Below are 13,712 nucleotides of genomic sequence, written 5' to 3'. Positions count from 1 at the left end.
CTGCTTTCAAAGTACCAAGGGCGGGGGGAGGGGGGGCAGGGAGAAGGAAAAGAAAAAGCAGTTTCTTTCAGCCAACTTTACAGCATGCTTGTTAAGGAGGCATTTTAATTTTGCATTGGGTGGGAGCTTTCATCTGAATTGGGAACTCAGCCTTAAAAATCAATTCATTTGAAAAGTTTTTAAAGCCCAGTGAATGCAATTTTTATATTTATTTGTCAATTTCTAATTCCTTATAGTGCTATAGTATAGTACTGAGATCAGATTACATCAGTAGCATGAATGCTACCCCCATTTGAGCACAGAACATCTCTGGAGGAGTAAAGTGTATCTCATTCTTCGCTAAGTTCTTTCTTATAAACTATACTAAAATATCATTTCCTAACTCCTGTTTCCTCCTCCTCCTTTTTCCTGGTAGCTCCCTGCCTAATGCTGACTCTGAGGTCGACACCACAAAAAGAAACAGAGCCAAATGAAAAAGGAGGATAGTATACACACACACACACACACACACACACACACACACACACACACACACCTGCCCCATTACAAGATATATATCTATATATATATATATATATATATATATATATATATAAACAAGAGACAGTGTAAATAATGAACAGGAAGCTTTACCTTATGGGGTTGAATTTTCCTACGAATAAGTAGGATGAGTAGCTCTCATTGACTTCAATGCATCCTGCAGTGAAAGAATATGGCCCATGGATTTTCCATGACTATTTGCTATTCATTAAAACTCAAGGGCCCTACTCCCCCGCTGCAGGACACATGTAATTCCCATTGATTTCATATCCTGCAGCACAACTGCGCCTCCCTTGAATCACAGCTACATGTCATAGCACTCAAAACATTGGCTGGTGCACAAATTGGGGAAAGAAGGGGGGATATTTAGTTACTAAATGATAAGGTATACTTAAAGAAAACCCCTTCTTTTACCAAAGCAGTTTTAACTAAGATGCAAGATCATATGGTTTTCCAAAAAAAATTCTCAAAAACAGAAACACTGGAAATATAATAAAAGTCCTTTCTGCAGAACAGAAAACAAATAAGTTCTCTCTTGAGCTTTTACTGCTCATGGGTAACTTGTTTGCTTTGTTCTGCAAACATTATTCTGTTCTGTGTTCATTTCCTAACACCCCCCACCTCTCCCCTCAACATGACAATATAGCTAGAAGAAAATATCGAGGAAGATTTTATGTGGATGGAAAGGAGGAGTTCCAAGGAAGACATCTGGATCATGTTTGCTCTGGTACTTCTTTCCAGAGTCCCTCCCTATTAGGTTGCTGCTGCAGGCAAACAGGAGGGGTTTTCCTTTGGTTATATTTGATTTCCAGGTGCAACTATGCACTCATCTAAATCCTGTCCGTATGCTGCCACACATCTGCATACGTCTTCTAGTTTTGTTTATAAACCAGCCATGTATTGCACACCTGACTTGTGCATTATGTCCACAATAAAAATCATGGAGTATTGCCTGATTCTTTAAAAGGAATCCAGTTCCAAAGAGAGAAAAGGAGGTTCTATGGTAAAATACAAAGCTGGGACTCAGGAGACTTTGATTCTGTTCCTGGTTCTGTCACAGACTTGCTATTTGACACAAGGCAAATAATTTCAGGCCAGATTGTAAACATCTTTTTCAATCTGGTGTTAGTTCTTTGCAAAAGTTGTCTTGCAGAGGCAGGAAAATGCTGAGTTCCAATCACTCACCAAGGTGAATGAGACCTTCAAAACCTGGCCCTTTGTTTCCCCTCAGTTTTCACCACAGAAACAACTGGGGTGATATTTCTCTGCCTACTAAGAGGAAGTAATTTATTAAGGCACTCAGATAACAGAGCAATAAGAACCTCAGAAATCCCAAGCAAACAATACTTGAAATTTGTGTTTCTGAAAATTATGAGTGGCTGATGTAGATAATTTCCAATCATCACAAACATACTAAAGAAGAATGGGGATATATAGTTCCCTTAGATGAGCTTACCTATCAACCCACTAAAGTCATTTAACCAGGTGACTATGCACTTGGACCCATAATTTTATCCAGCAACTTATGGCAATGGGAGAAATACACATTGCTTCTTTTCAACTAAGGAAGATATTTGGGAAGAGAGGAATAGGCATGTCATGTAAAATGGTTGATTTTAATGTCTAAATTATCTCAATTTTCCATGTTCACAGTCCTGTTTCTTGAGGTCTTTCCTACTCTCACTAGGTAATTTTCAGTTGCAAACTAAAGTTTTCCCTTTAGCCTCAGTGAGGGAATCTTCAGGTAGGTGTAGTGCAGAAGATTAAGACTACATTAAGATTAAGTCTGAAATGTTCTGCTACCAATTAGCCCTCTAGTATTTCTGTAAGCCTTGAATTTTTGATGCGATCAATGACACCAAGTGGAGCCATCTTCTGTGGAGTGGTTATTAAAGATATAAAAATCAATACAAAGATGATACTTGGAAATCTATATCACAAGATAATGAATCACCATGAGAGCCGGCTAAGAAGGAATATCAGCAAACCAAACAGAAGGTTTGTGCATAACAAATTATTTGATGCCAGTAGAATTTAAGCTAAATTTTGCATGAGACAGAAGTCTTCAGGCAACACTTATGATACATTTGCATGGCAAGGTTTTAATGAGATGAAGACACAAGACCAACCATGCACAGGGCTTTGTGTGCATTAGAGAGAGAGACTGAGGGAGAGAGAGAAGATTGAGACATATGGGATTAAGACAATAATGCCATAATTTAACTTTAATGACAAAACAGCATCAAAAACTTTCTCTGTCAGTAATCCTCATTCAATTTCTTTTAAATGAAACATTATTTGCCTGCACCTTAAGTGCTGATTGTTATTGGAGTTGTGTATTGGAGCTACACAGGATACTCCAAATTTAATTTGAACGAGGAATTGATTTAGTTGCCTTCAAAGCGATGTTTTTCCTTTCTAAAATTGAACTAGTGCATGACTTCGCAAGTTCATTTGTGTTTACTACTTGACACAATTGTATGTGATATTATAGCATTTAAGGTCTTACCCTGCATTATCACACACAAAGCCAGAACCAAAACAAATACAGTAAACTCTCTGGTAACCGGCACCTTACAGGCCAGCATGCTCTGTTAACCGGCATGCCGGCTTGTAAGGAAAAGTGAAACCGGAAGTGCCCACTGCGGCACTTCCAGTTTCTCCAAGCCCCCACGGCCTAGGGCAAAGCAGCCTGTGCTGCCGAGCCCCCATGGCCTGGAGGCATAACAAGCTGCGTGGGGCTGTGTGGGACCTGCCTCCCTGTCCCATGGGGCTTGCAGGGCCCATGGGAGGGGCAGCGGTGCTGCAGGAGGGGCGGGAGGGGTGGAGGGATGTAATGGAAGAAGCGGCAGTCGGACCCACTCAATTAACCAGCATATTTTGTTATCCGGCATCCCCCATTCCCAGGGGATGCTGGATAACAGAGCTTTTACTCTATTTCCTTGTGTCATTTCCCTGCTTTCCAGGGTAATATTCTCCTCCCTGACAGGCACCGATCTCAGGCTGCCCATATACACACTCAGGGGTGGAGGTGTTTTAATTGAAGCAGTTCCTGGACTGCCACTATAATTAAAATGGCTCACTGTCATGTGTATTAAGTCCCCATGTGCATAGGCACTGACTTTGGTTTTTGCTAGTAGGTGCTTTCTTTCTTTCTTTTTTTTTTTTTTTTGCATTCCCATGCTGAGCCCAGTGCATGCCCAGAAAAGGCAGGACATTACTTCAATTTGGCTTGCTTGACATGGCTCGTGGGTGCTTGGCACCTGCAAATTTGGTGCTTGAGCCCTGGAGCACCCACAGAGTTGGTGCCTAGGCCTATGTGTTTAAAAATGGCCCTGGGATGCTTTATCTAAACCTCATTCAATGAGGATTGTATATAGCTGCCCCCATGGCCATTTTAAAACACGTGGGAGCTTAATACATGTGACAGTGAGGTGATGCCGGAGTGTTCTAAATAGAACGTGTTCTAATTAGAACATGAACAAGCATGTGTATAGGCAGACAAAGACAGCTGCTCAGTTCAGATCTGCTATGTAACAAACACCTTCACTTTGAACTTGTGATATATGAAGGTATATCCATTGGAATGATCTTAAAAGTATATCAGTAAAATTAAAACTCACAATAACTTTGCATGATAGGTAAGCATTATGCCTAATCTGAGACACTGAGCCATGTAACAAGCAGTGTTGTCCAGGAGATATGGCACTGGGTAGGGATCCAGGAGGCACAGATTCTATTTCTGGTTCTACTTTTTTACCTGCAGTATGAGCCAATGGCAAGTCACATTACATCTCTGTTTCTCCTAATGCTGGTTGTCTATCGTGTCTGTTTAGAAAGACATAGAAGCCCATGGCAGAACACTTTAACCTCCTTGGACGTTCCAGCAACCTCAGAGTAGCTGTTCTTAAACAACCAGCAGGAATGCAACATTGCAGAACAACAAGAAATCATCCGCAGACATAGGCAGATCCAGGATTTTGTTAAGGCACAGATTTTGCAGGAACAGTGATTGGTGCCACAGATGTAGTTGTACATCCTGTTTTCAGCCCCATCCCCAACTGGGGTGGGAAGATCATGGTGCAGGAGCAGCAGCTGGAGTCTCTGAATCAGGTAAGAAACCTGCTCTGACCCCACCCACAATCTTGCCACCCACTACCTTCCCCTCTGTGATCAGTGGTGTGTCCCCTCCCCTTCCATTTCATTCCCCACTCTCCCATCCACCACTGCCTCTGTCCCCAGCTGACACAGGTGCAAGGGGAGCTCCAGAGTCTCTCTTGCCCTATTTCAGCTGGGCTGAGTGGCAATCCAGCCTCAGAGGAGGACAGCAGCAGCAGGCAGGTTTCTCTACTGCACCTGCCCCTAGGCTGGCAGGAAAAATCTGCGGGGTGGGAAGGGGCAGCCCCCTGTGCGGCCTGACCGCAGCAGGGCAGGAGCAACTCTAGAGTTCCCCCTGCCCCCTCATCAGCTTGGTGCAGTGGGAGTGGTGTGCAGGGGAGGAGATTTTAGCAGGGGCAGGGAAGTGCTGCTGAACATGGGGGAGAAAGAGGGTGGCTTTTTATTTGCTTTGAGGACTTAAAAAAAAGTTTCGGACTGCTGTTCCTCCAGGGATCTGAAAGGGAGATTTGACCATTCCACTGCACATCCTTTGTGTCTTCCCCTGATCAAAGAGTGGACTGTGTAAAGTGTGGCCTCAGCAGAGACTTTAGATTTATATCCCATTACCTGGACTAGCTTTTATAACCCTTATGTCCCTCAGTGGGCTAACTGCTTTGTTTATCCCTTTTTGATATCTTCAATTTACGTTTGCCTCTCTCAGCAGTGCCCATCCCCTTATCCTTTTTTCCCCCTTTCTGTTTCCTTTGTAATTAAAATACTTTATTCCTTTCTATTTCATACTCCTACTCTCTGCAAGTTCATTCATAGCATCTGACAAAGTAGGCTTCCACTTATTAAAGTTTAAACGATCTTGTGAACCAGGTAGTCCTTAACATGCTAGCCTGCCCTGCCTTCTACTTGTCTATTTAGAAAGCAATAGCTCCATGGAAGGGACCTATCTTGGTGCTCGTACAGTATTCACACATTAAGGAACTGGTCTCAGTTGTAGCCTCTGCAGTAATACAAATAAAATATGATTAAGTGGCATGCTGAAGATCACCAGGGAAGTCTGAAAGAGCTAGCTTGGAAACGAGATCTGATAATGCCAATTCCTATACTATAGTCACAAGATCATTTTTTCCTCGTAAGCTCAAGGAGCCGTAACTCCTTAATCTTTTTCTGTGGTATAGATACGTGCAAACACTCTTCATATATTGCTTTTTAACCATACATATTGCTTTCCTTGTTAGGGCTATTCAGTTTTATTCAGCAGGATTAGGACACTTACTTTTAGCAGTTGCATTGTGGTACAACAGTCATAATGCACCTATTTCCTTGTTTCTCCTAGATATACATAGCTTTCACATTTGCAGCTGCTAAGTAGCACCTCTCACAGATAATCATACTCACAATCACAGCTTATTGTGCTTTTAAACAGGACGCTAAACACAAGGCTAGTATTCTTTGTTAATCAGTAACTCTCTGTTGATTTACAGATAGGCTTCTGAGGGGGTTTTTTGTAATCTCTCACCTATGCCAGCACAACAAACCAAAGAGAACAAAACAAGGAGTTGGACCATCATCTGACAAATACAGCTAAAACTCTTGGGGGATTTACATCAGCTGAGAATCTGGCCTAATTACCTTTTGTCCTGTGCCTAAGGTTAAGCATGAAACATACTGTTTACCCCGTTGCTGTGCATTAGAGCTTGGTGGCGGCACTGGTGGCTTATTAGTAAGTCAACCAATTTTTGGTGATATCCTTGAGAATTTTTTTAGCTTCCTGTATAACAGAAATGTTATTTAAAGGCCAATAGAGTCCTGACACACCTTGTGTAGTTTTAACTAGTCATTATGGTTTTTACTTAATTTGTTTTCCTCTCTCCTTACCCCCTGAGGCTTTGAAGGCAAACGAAGCATTCAGTAGCACAAAACAAGGAGAATTAGAACAGCCTTCGATATATTAAAAAAACAAAAATCAACAAATCCAAAAACCAAAACAGGCCTCTTGCCAGCATCATTTCTTACATGCCACCAAATGTCGTCACTGCAGTTTACATTTTTCAGCCTTGTGATTGTTCTGACACCTCTTTGTTGTTCCTTTTAAGTGTAGATACCTAGGTGGCATTGCTATAAATGAAGCAGTGGTGTTTAGACTGCATTCAGTGGCTAATAGAGATTCTTCTCCTTCATCTGCATCTGTACAATTTACATCTATTATAGGCTCAGGACTAGAGCTTTTGCAGCCTCTCAGTGGTTACAGAAGGGCAAAGAGATCCCCCAAAAGAACAGTGGTTAGGCTGATCTTTAAAGGCTTCAAAAAGGCAGCCCATCCAGCATTGTTTACTCAAGGGTGGGAGGAGAGATGGGAAGGGGAAGGAGCTGGTATTGTAAATGTTTTGAAGGATACCACTACAATGTGTGAAGAGAGTTCTGTGAGTGATCTCAGTCAGATGATATCCACCACCAAATACAAGACGCTGCCTTTGAATTGGTAATGAATATTCAAAGGGCCCTAGTGTAGATTTCTCAGTTAGCATTAATTTTTTCCTATGCATGGCTCCAAAGGGGCCTACACATGTTTTGTGTCGTATTTTGCCTTTCGGGTGTCAGAAATAGGTGGCTGAATAAATTCCTACCTGTGAAATTCACATTATTCCTTTCACAGCACCTCTGGGAAAGAATGTATTGAGAACCGGATCTGTTCTCTCACTTAATTCCCTATTACCAAGCAAAGTGCTTGAGAATATTGTAACAAGGGGCTTCCTCAAAAACTGTATACATTGGCCTGTGTTAAACCCCAGCTACCAGAGCATGTGTTCACACAAGGAGATAAAGTAAGGCACGGGGGAGATCTCTGTTTGCTTTCCCTTTGCTTCAAACAAGGAAGGAAGCAATAGCACTGGACAAATATGTACACATTCAGTCTATGCTACCAAGTTTTAAAAGGCAGTGCTTAAGTGGTGTGGGGAGAACTTTGAGAACACTCAAAAAAATTTCTTCCCTGGTAGCAGAATCACATCACTTATGCTGAGTGAAGTGAGGCTTCTGCTGCAATCCAGCAGCTGGTGCTTTCCCAGAGTACATTTCACACTCTGGTGGCATAGCTGCTACAGTGGAACCACATGGAGCTGCCAGAAGCACATGGATATATGCATGCGACTGCATGATGATAGCCACCATCTGCCACCAAAACTTCTAGTGGCAGAGTCAGGATACACAGACAAGACTGGAAATGTCTATAATTTCTTCCCGAAGAACATTCTGATTATTCTGACAACATATTCTGATGGCATAGCATTAATGTCTCCTTGGAAGGAGGTTAAGATAGGGAACCAGATACTTTTCTCATGAAAATGTCTTGAATGTACTTGTACTCCTTGGTAATACCCCAGAAGATGAAATCTAGCCAGAATATTTAACTCTATTTTGAGCAGGAAGGCTCAGTATGTGAAAGTAGAGTGGCAAGATCAATGGGACGCTGATCCCTGATACTTCCGAAATGCAAATAATAAAAATGGCAATGTCCAGAGCAATGATTGCACTAGGGGAAGATGGCAGATATTTGAATGTATTCTATTAAACTGTGCAAGTATATCTATTTCTATATAATCTCTCAATGGGCTAGGGTTCCAGTGTACAATTACAGTTATGTGGAATTACAGCTTTGTAACATGGTGCATAAAATCTCTATCCTTTCTGTCATCTGACATTACTGTTGTAATATTTGTTCAAAAGGTGAATAGCAATAGTTCCCATGTTTTACTTTGTTGTGTCTTTCAGGAACCAGAAAAGCCAAATCAAAGTAGGAGAAGGAACTCACTGTACTAAGCCACCCTGCTGATCAAATAAAATAATAAGTTATCATATGCTTTATCTCAGTGACAGTGCTATTGGATTATATTATTGTATCTTGTTTTACTAGCAAAGCATAATTGTATATGGCTCTCCATGGACCATCAGAACAGACAAAGGATGTTAGGAGGGAGTGGGAAGTTAGCGGGAGAGCTAGTCCGTGGAATGTTTTTTTTCATTCTGGTCTGCAGAAATACCATTAGCATTAAGTGTGATGTCTCAAACACCATAACAAGTGAAACATGCTTGCATACACGCTATTTAGAAAAGAGACCGTAAATCACATTGTTACAAATACAATTGAAGCCTGAATTCTTCTCCTTTCAAAAACACCCTGCTCCCTATTGTCCTGTTATATCATACCTAAAATGAACATGTAAACTCTTCAGAACATTTTGGGTGAGGAGGAGGCATTTTTTGATAATCATGATCAGGGTAGCAACAACAAAACATTTTTTCTATTATTAATGCAATTTGTTAACAAACCCACAAAAAAACCAAGAAACAAACCTCTAAACATAGAAGCTACTTCTTCTTTTTTTAAAGCAGTATGTTAAAGAATTTTGGGCGTGTGGATAAAAATAAAACAAAATCAAATCTTGATGTTCTAAACCTCTAGCAACCCAGGAAAGGTACCAATGTTGGTGGTGGTCCGTATTTCAACACCAAACCTGTGCTGAATAGCTATCAGACATGCCTCTACTGTTTTAGCTGGATTTGAGACAGACTTTACTAAAAGTAAAAAGTTCAGTACCCTAACTTCCCAAACTAGTGGAGGCCAACATTTTTGGCAGAAATGCCACAAATTAGCCTTGTACCCTCCCTGGGCACATCTACATATGTGATTCGTGCACATGAATAAAGTTAGAGACATAGTATTAGAAATAAGGTCATTGAATTAGACTGCTGGTGAAAAACCTGAAGGAATGGTGGAGAGAGACTTTCAAATAAAGCAACAAAGAGAATCTTAATAGAAACTGGGTAATCTCATGTGTCAAAAAAGGTAAGTACAGAAAAAATAATGTAAGCAGAAAGATAACCAGTTGGCAAGTCCTGGAGAATAAAGCACAGTAGCCAACTAAGCTGGATCATCCAAGTCAGACTGGAAGGAAAGGAATGGTTCATTAGGAAGCCCTGCAAAGCTTTTCAGTCCCACATGACACCCTTTTCAGCCCTTTGACTCCAGATGCCAAACTCCACTGGTCTCCTCTCAAAAGCAGCATATTTTTAATTGCTACCCTTGCTGTAACAGTGGTGCCAGCAGTCACCTCACACTTACTCTTCACACCACCTGGTGTTGGCATACATCTTTCCAGCTGGCATGGCACTTGGACTTTATTTTTCTTTGTGGCTCTTTTGTAAAGGGTACAATGTTGTATATTGTCTCCTTGATTCCATTTAAATGCTTAATGGTAGCATGTCACATCGCAGTATGGGGATGTGAGTCAGGGAGCCTATAGTAGCTAAGCTAGGTTGAAGGGGAAGAACTGCAGTAAGTTGAAAAAGAGAAATAATTGAGCTCCAGCTAATAAAGAAATGACACTGATGGAGTCAGAGAATGCCAGGCCCATCCCTATTTGGCAAGAGAAGCTTTGAAGAGGGAATACAAGGAAGGAGCAAGAAAGCAAAGTGAAGGCCCCATAATATGACTTAGAATATTTTATCAGTCACTTACTCAAGATGAAACCCCATAGTCCTCTGGCTTAGGCAGGGAGATGTCTCAAGAGCTGCATTTTGCCACCTGAGGAAAACAAAATGAGTTTATTAGTATATTTCAAGTGGAAACAAAGGAACATTAACACAGTTTATAATACACAAGCTAAGCGCAATCACATCTGCAGCCAGAGTTCAATTTATATTTATCTGACAGAGGGAAAGATGTGGGGGGACTTCACTTCCTTGGCTAGCGAACCCTGAGGAATGCCAGAATGGCTGTGTAGGGAAAAAAGGAGAAGAAGATGGCTGAGTGATTGCAGAAGCAGAGTGGAGGGCTGAGAGCAGGTGGAGAGCTGTGTAACCCCACCTGGCAGAAGGAGGGGGTTAATAAAAAAAATCAATTTGCAATCTTCTGTAATTAGTTATTTGAAGAGACTATTTCTGCCACCTGCTTGGATTGATCAGGAAAATTATAGTTAGCCACTGCAAAGTAACTATGCATAAAAATAAATTCTTTTTCCTCATCTTGAAGGAAGGTTGCTGTCTCTGGAGCTTGAAGGAAGATGCTGGGGGGAATTGTTCAGCCATCTGGTCCTTCCAGAGATCCATTGTTATGATCTGTAAGTCTTTGCTTTCTTTCATTTCTTATTCCTGAAGTGGCATTTGCTCCTCTAATTGGAGCAGACTTTCAGTGTGCTAAGGCAAGATTCTGGCCTCTCATTTCATGTCTCTGGTTGATTGGTTACATTTTCTGAAATACATATTTGGTGTTATTTATATTTCAAACGCGTTGACCAACGGCTAGCTGCAGGTACATTTGACATGATTTTAGCTATTGGTTGGATTAAAAACTCTCTAGTGCTGTCAAACTCTCCACCATCTACAGCTATGTTCACCTTTAAGCAGTTTCCACTTGGCAGCAAAGAAATATTTTCAAACAATGTTTTAAGCATGCATGATCTGATCAAAAACAGTTTTTGAATAGAAAAAGTCAAGTTAGGGGGAAAAATGGAAATGTGTCACGAGCAACAGGACATTCAAAGCATTCTCAACCAAACAAACCGGAGAATGTAGTGTTTGCTACGAAGTGGTGCAAAACTGGAGACCTATTAAGTTAAATATCTTCCAAAAAGAAAGAATAAAAGGGCATAGTGAACCAGCTTTATTTCAGGAAACTGACATCCAGAGAAATAAGTGCAGCTCAATAGACAAGGCACAGACGTCAAAGAGACAACACTTGAACTATCTCCGTTCTGCCACCAGTTTACTCTGGGTTGTCTATATACTATGGCAGTGACAGTTAGAGGTCTCAATACTCTCAAGCATACTCTGCCCATGCTTTGCCTACCCTTAGGGTGCCTGTAAGTATGCTGGTGGACCCACTCTGAACACATCTCTAGTAGCTACCATTAGCTGGGAATGAGACCAGGGCTGTTAGACTGACCATCTTCTGGGTTTGAAGCTTATTTGTAGGCACAAGTGATAAGGTTTTCTCAAGTGTACCCAGGCTGCACTCACCACCATCACTGTGCAGATAAGTGCTTGTGGCCTTGACTAAAAGATTTAATCTTCCACAGTCTCTGCTTTGAGTTAGGTAAAATGGAGCACTTCCGCTCCAAAGTGCTTTGTGATCCTTGGAACTAGGTATTATTCTTATTCCTGAGTATGCAGCGTAGTTTTAAAAAATAAACACTGTATGTTTCAGGTAAAGGAGGAGAATATTTGCAGTTGGAATTGAAATTTGTTTCCAACTGAACAGCAGCAGCAATGCCATTTATTTACTTAATCACTCTTAATAATGCTTCTGTATTAGGCAGTCCTGAGAGTGACTCATTTTCTAGCACATTTACCGGTGCAGTGAAAGAGGAGTTGAAATGCAGCTGAGACGCATCAGCAGTGTAAGTTTCATTGTATCATAATGTGGTAAATGCTGCCCTCTGGCTCAGGTTGGCAATGGTCAGTTATTTAAAAATGGGTTATTTTGTAATTACATGTGTGAGGGTGGGAGGAAAAGTGGGAGTCAAACAGCTTTCAGTACTCTTTCAAACATTTTAATTAAAAAGGCTAAATGATCAAAGCTTATCAGGTCAGAAAACACATTTTCATAGATTCAAGGTAGAAAACATATTACAATTATGTTTTTAAAATATACACAACAGAAGGGGAACTACTCATTTGAACGTAGCTTTATCTCGAACAGGATGCATAAAAGAGTCATGTCAGTATTAAGTTCATAGGCCCAGAGAGGATGGTTTCTCTTACATGTTTTTTAAAATTCCAGAATACATACAGCATATTTCTGTATATCCTTTTACAGTTAGAGACAGTAGATAATGACAAGGTGAAGTTATGACCAAGGGAAGATAAAGTCTATTCTGTAATACCACTGCACTGAAAGCTACCACTACTGAGGTGTGGATGTCTGGGGCTTACAAACAGCATCTTTTCAAAATAGTAAAGATTAAACTGTCATTGTTCTGCTCTAGAAATCACTGTAGCCCATTTCAGCTTCTTTAGATGAACACTGAAAAGGTCTTGGGGAAAGGAAAATATGCATTTTTGTTTATCCTCATAGTCCTGGAAATTGTGGTGCCTCTTTTTCCATAAAACATGGGCCTGCTTGTCTTTTGTCCTGCCCCTTGTGCAGTCACCTATATCACAGCAAAGCACTACCATTCTGACATGGGCATGTTTTACACCTACTTTACACTTACAAAAATGACCATACATGGTTTGAGACAATGGAAAATTCAGCTTTAACTCAACAAAGCTCATCTTCTTAGACTACAGAGAAGAAGAGAGACTTATCTCAGGATGATGAAATATGATGGTCTGAACACAGAAATGTTTCTGGGATTATTTTATATTGGGTACAATATAACTCTTTCTCTGCAATTCAAGAGAAATAGAATTCTCTTGAATTTTTCTATTGACTTTTTTCTTAAAGTTTGGAGCTGATCTGAAGAGGAAAAAATCTCAGAATCAAATTGCAAATAGGAACAAGTAATTGATAGGGTTTTAGTTAACTGACTTAATAATAATTTAAAAAGAACAACTTGAACAGATGAAAAGAACAAAGAAATCCAACCCAAAGATTCACAGGCTGGATTTTTGGAGGCTGTGATTTCAATATTTAGATTCAATAGAGCTGGTGGGATCTGGTAAGGTAAACTCAGAAATGAAATACCCTATGAAACCTCATAATGTGCTTCCAGCTACACCTAATGTTCCAGTTTTTGCTCAGAAAAAGAACAGAAAATGTGAAAATGAAGGCAAACTGCAAATCTTTCATCATAATCTGATGTCTTTATGAACAAAGGCAAATGTTACATTTATCTCATAATGTTATATATGAAAGGAGATATAAAAGCATTTGCATGTATTACTATAAAACAACCTCTACCATAATTAATTCTTAATATCCCACTCTGAATAAAGAGAAAAACCTTTCAAGTTGACTTGAATTTAGGGAATGTATTAAGCCTTGACTTGTGTAGCAAGAGAGCTAGACATAACCTTCACTGTACCAACCAAAGGTCTTATCCTGGATCTATCCAAGTCTT

General features: G+C 40.5%; 1 protein-coding gene across 8 annotated transcripts in view; it reads right to left on the bottom strand.

Annotated features, from left to right (window-relative positions):
- Positions 1-13,712, bottom strand: part of ADGRL2 (adhesion G protein-coupled receptor L2) — a 485,613-nt gene that overhangs the window by 380,368 nt on the left and 91,533 nt on the right. For all 8 annotated transcript variants that reach the window (XM_019489074.2, XM_019489075.2, XM_059727993.1 and 5 more), the window contains exon 2: positions 10,169-10,234. The gene's annotated coding sequence lies outside the window, so the exon portion shown is untranslated. The remainder of the gene's footprint in view (positions 1-10,168; positions 10,235-13,712) is intronic.

Source organism: Alligator mississippiensis, chromosome 5 (assembly GCF_030867095.1).
Source record: "Alligator mississippiensis isolate rAllMis1 chromosome 5, rAllMis1, whole genome shotgun sequence".
In the NCBI taxonomy this organism is placed as follows: domain Eukaryota; kingdom Metazoa; phylum Chordata; order Crocodylia; family Alligatoridae; genus Alligator; species Alligator mississippiensis.
This window is presented reverse-complemented; position numbering and strand designations above follow the sequence as displayed.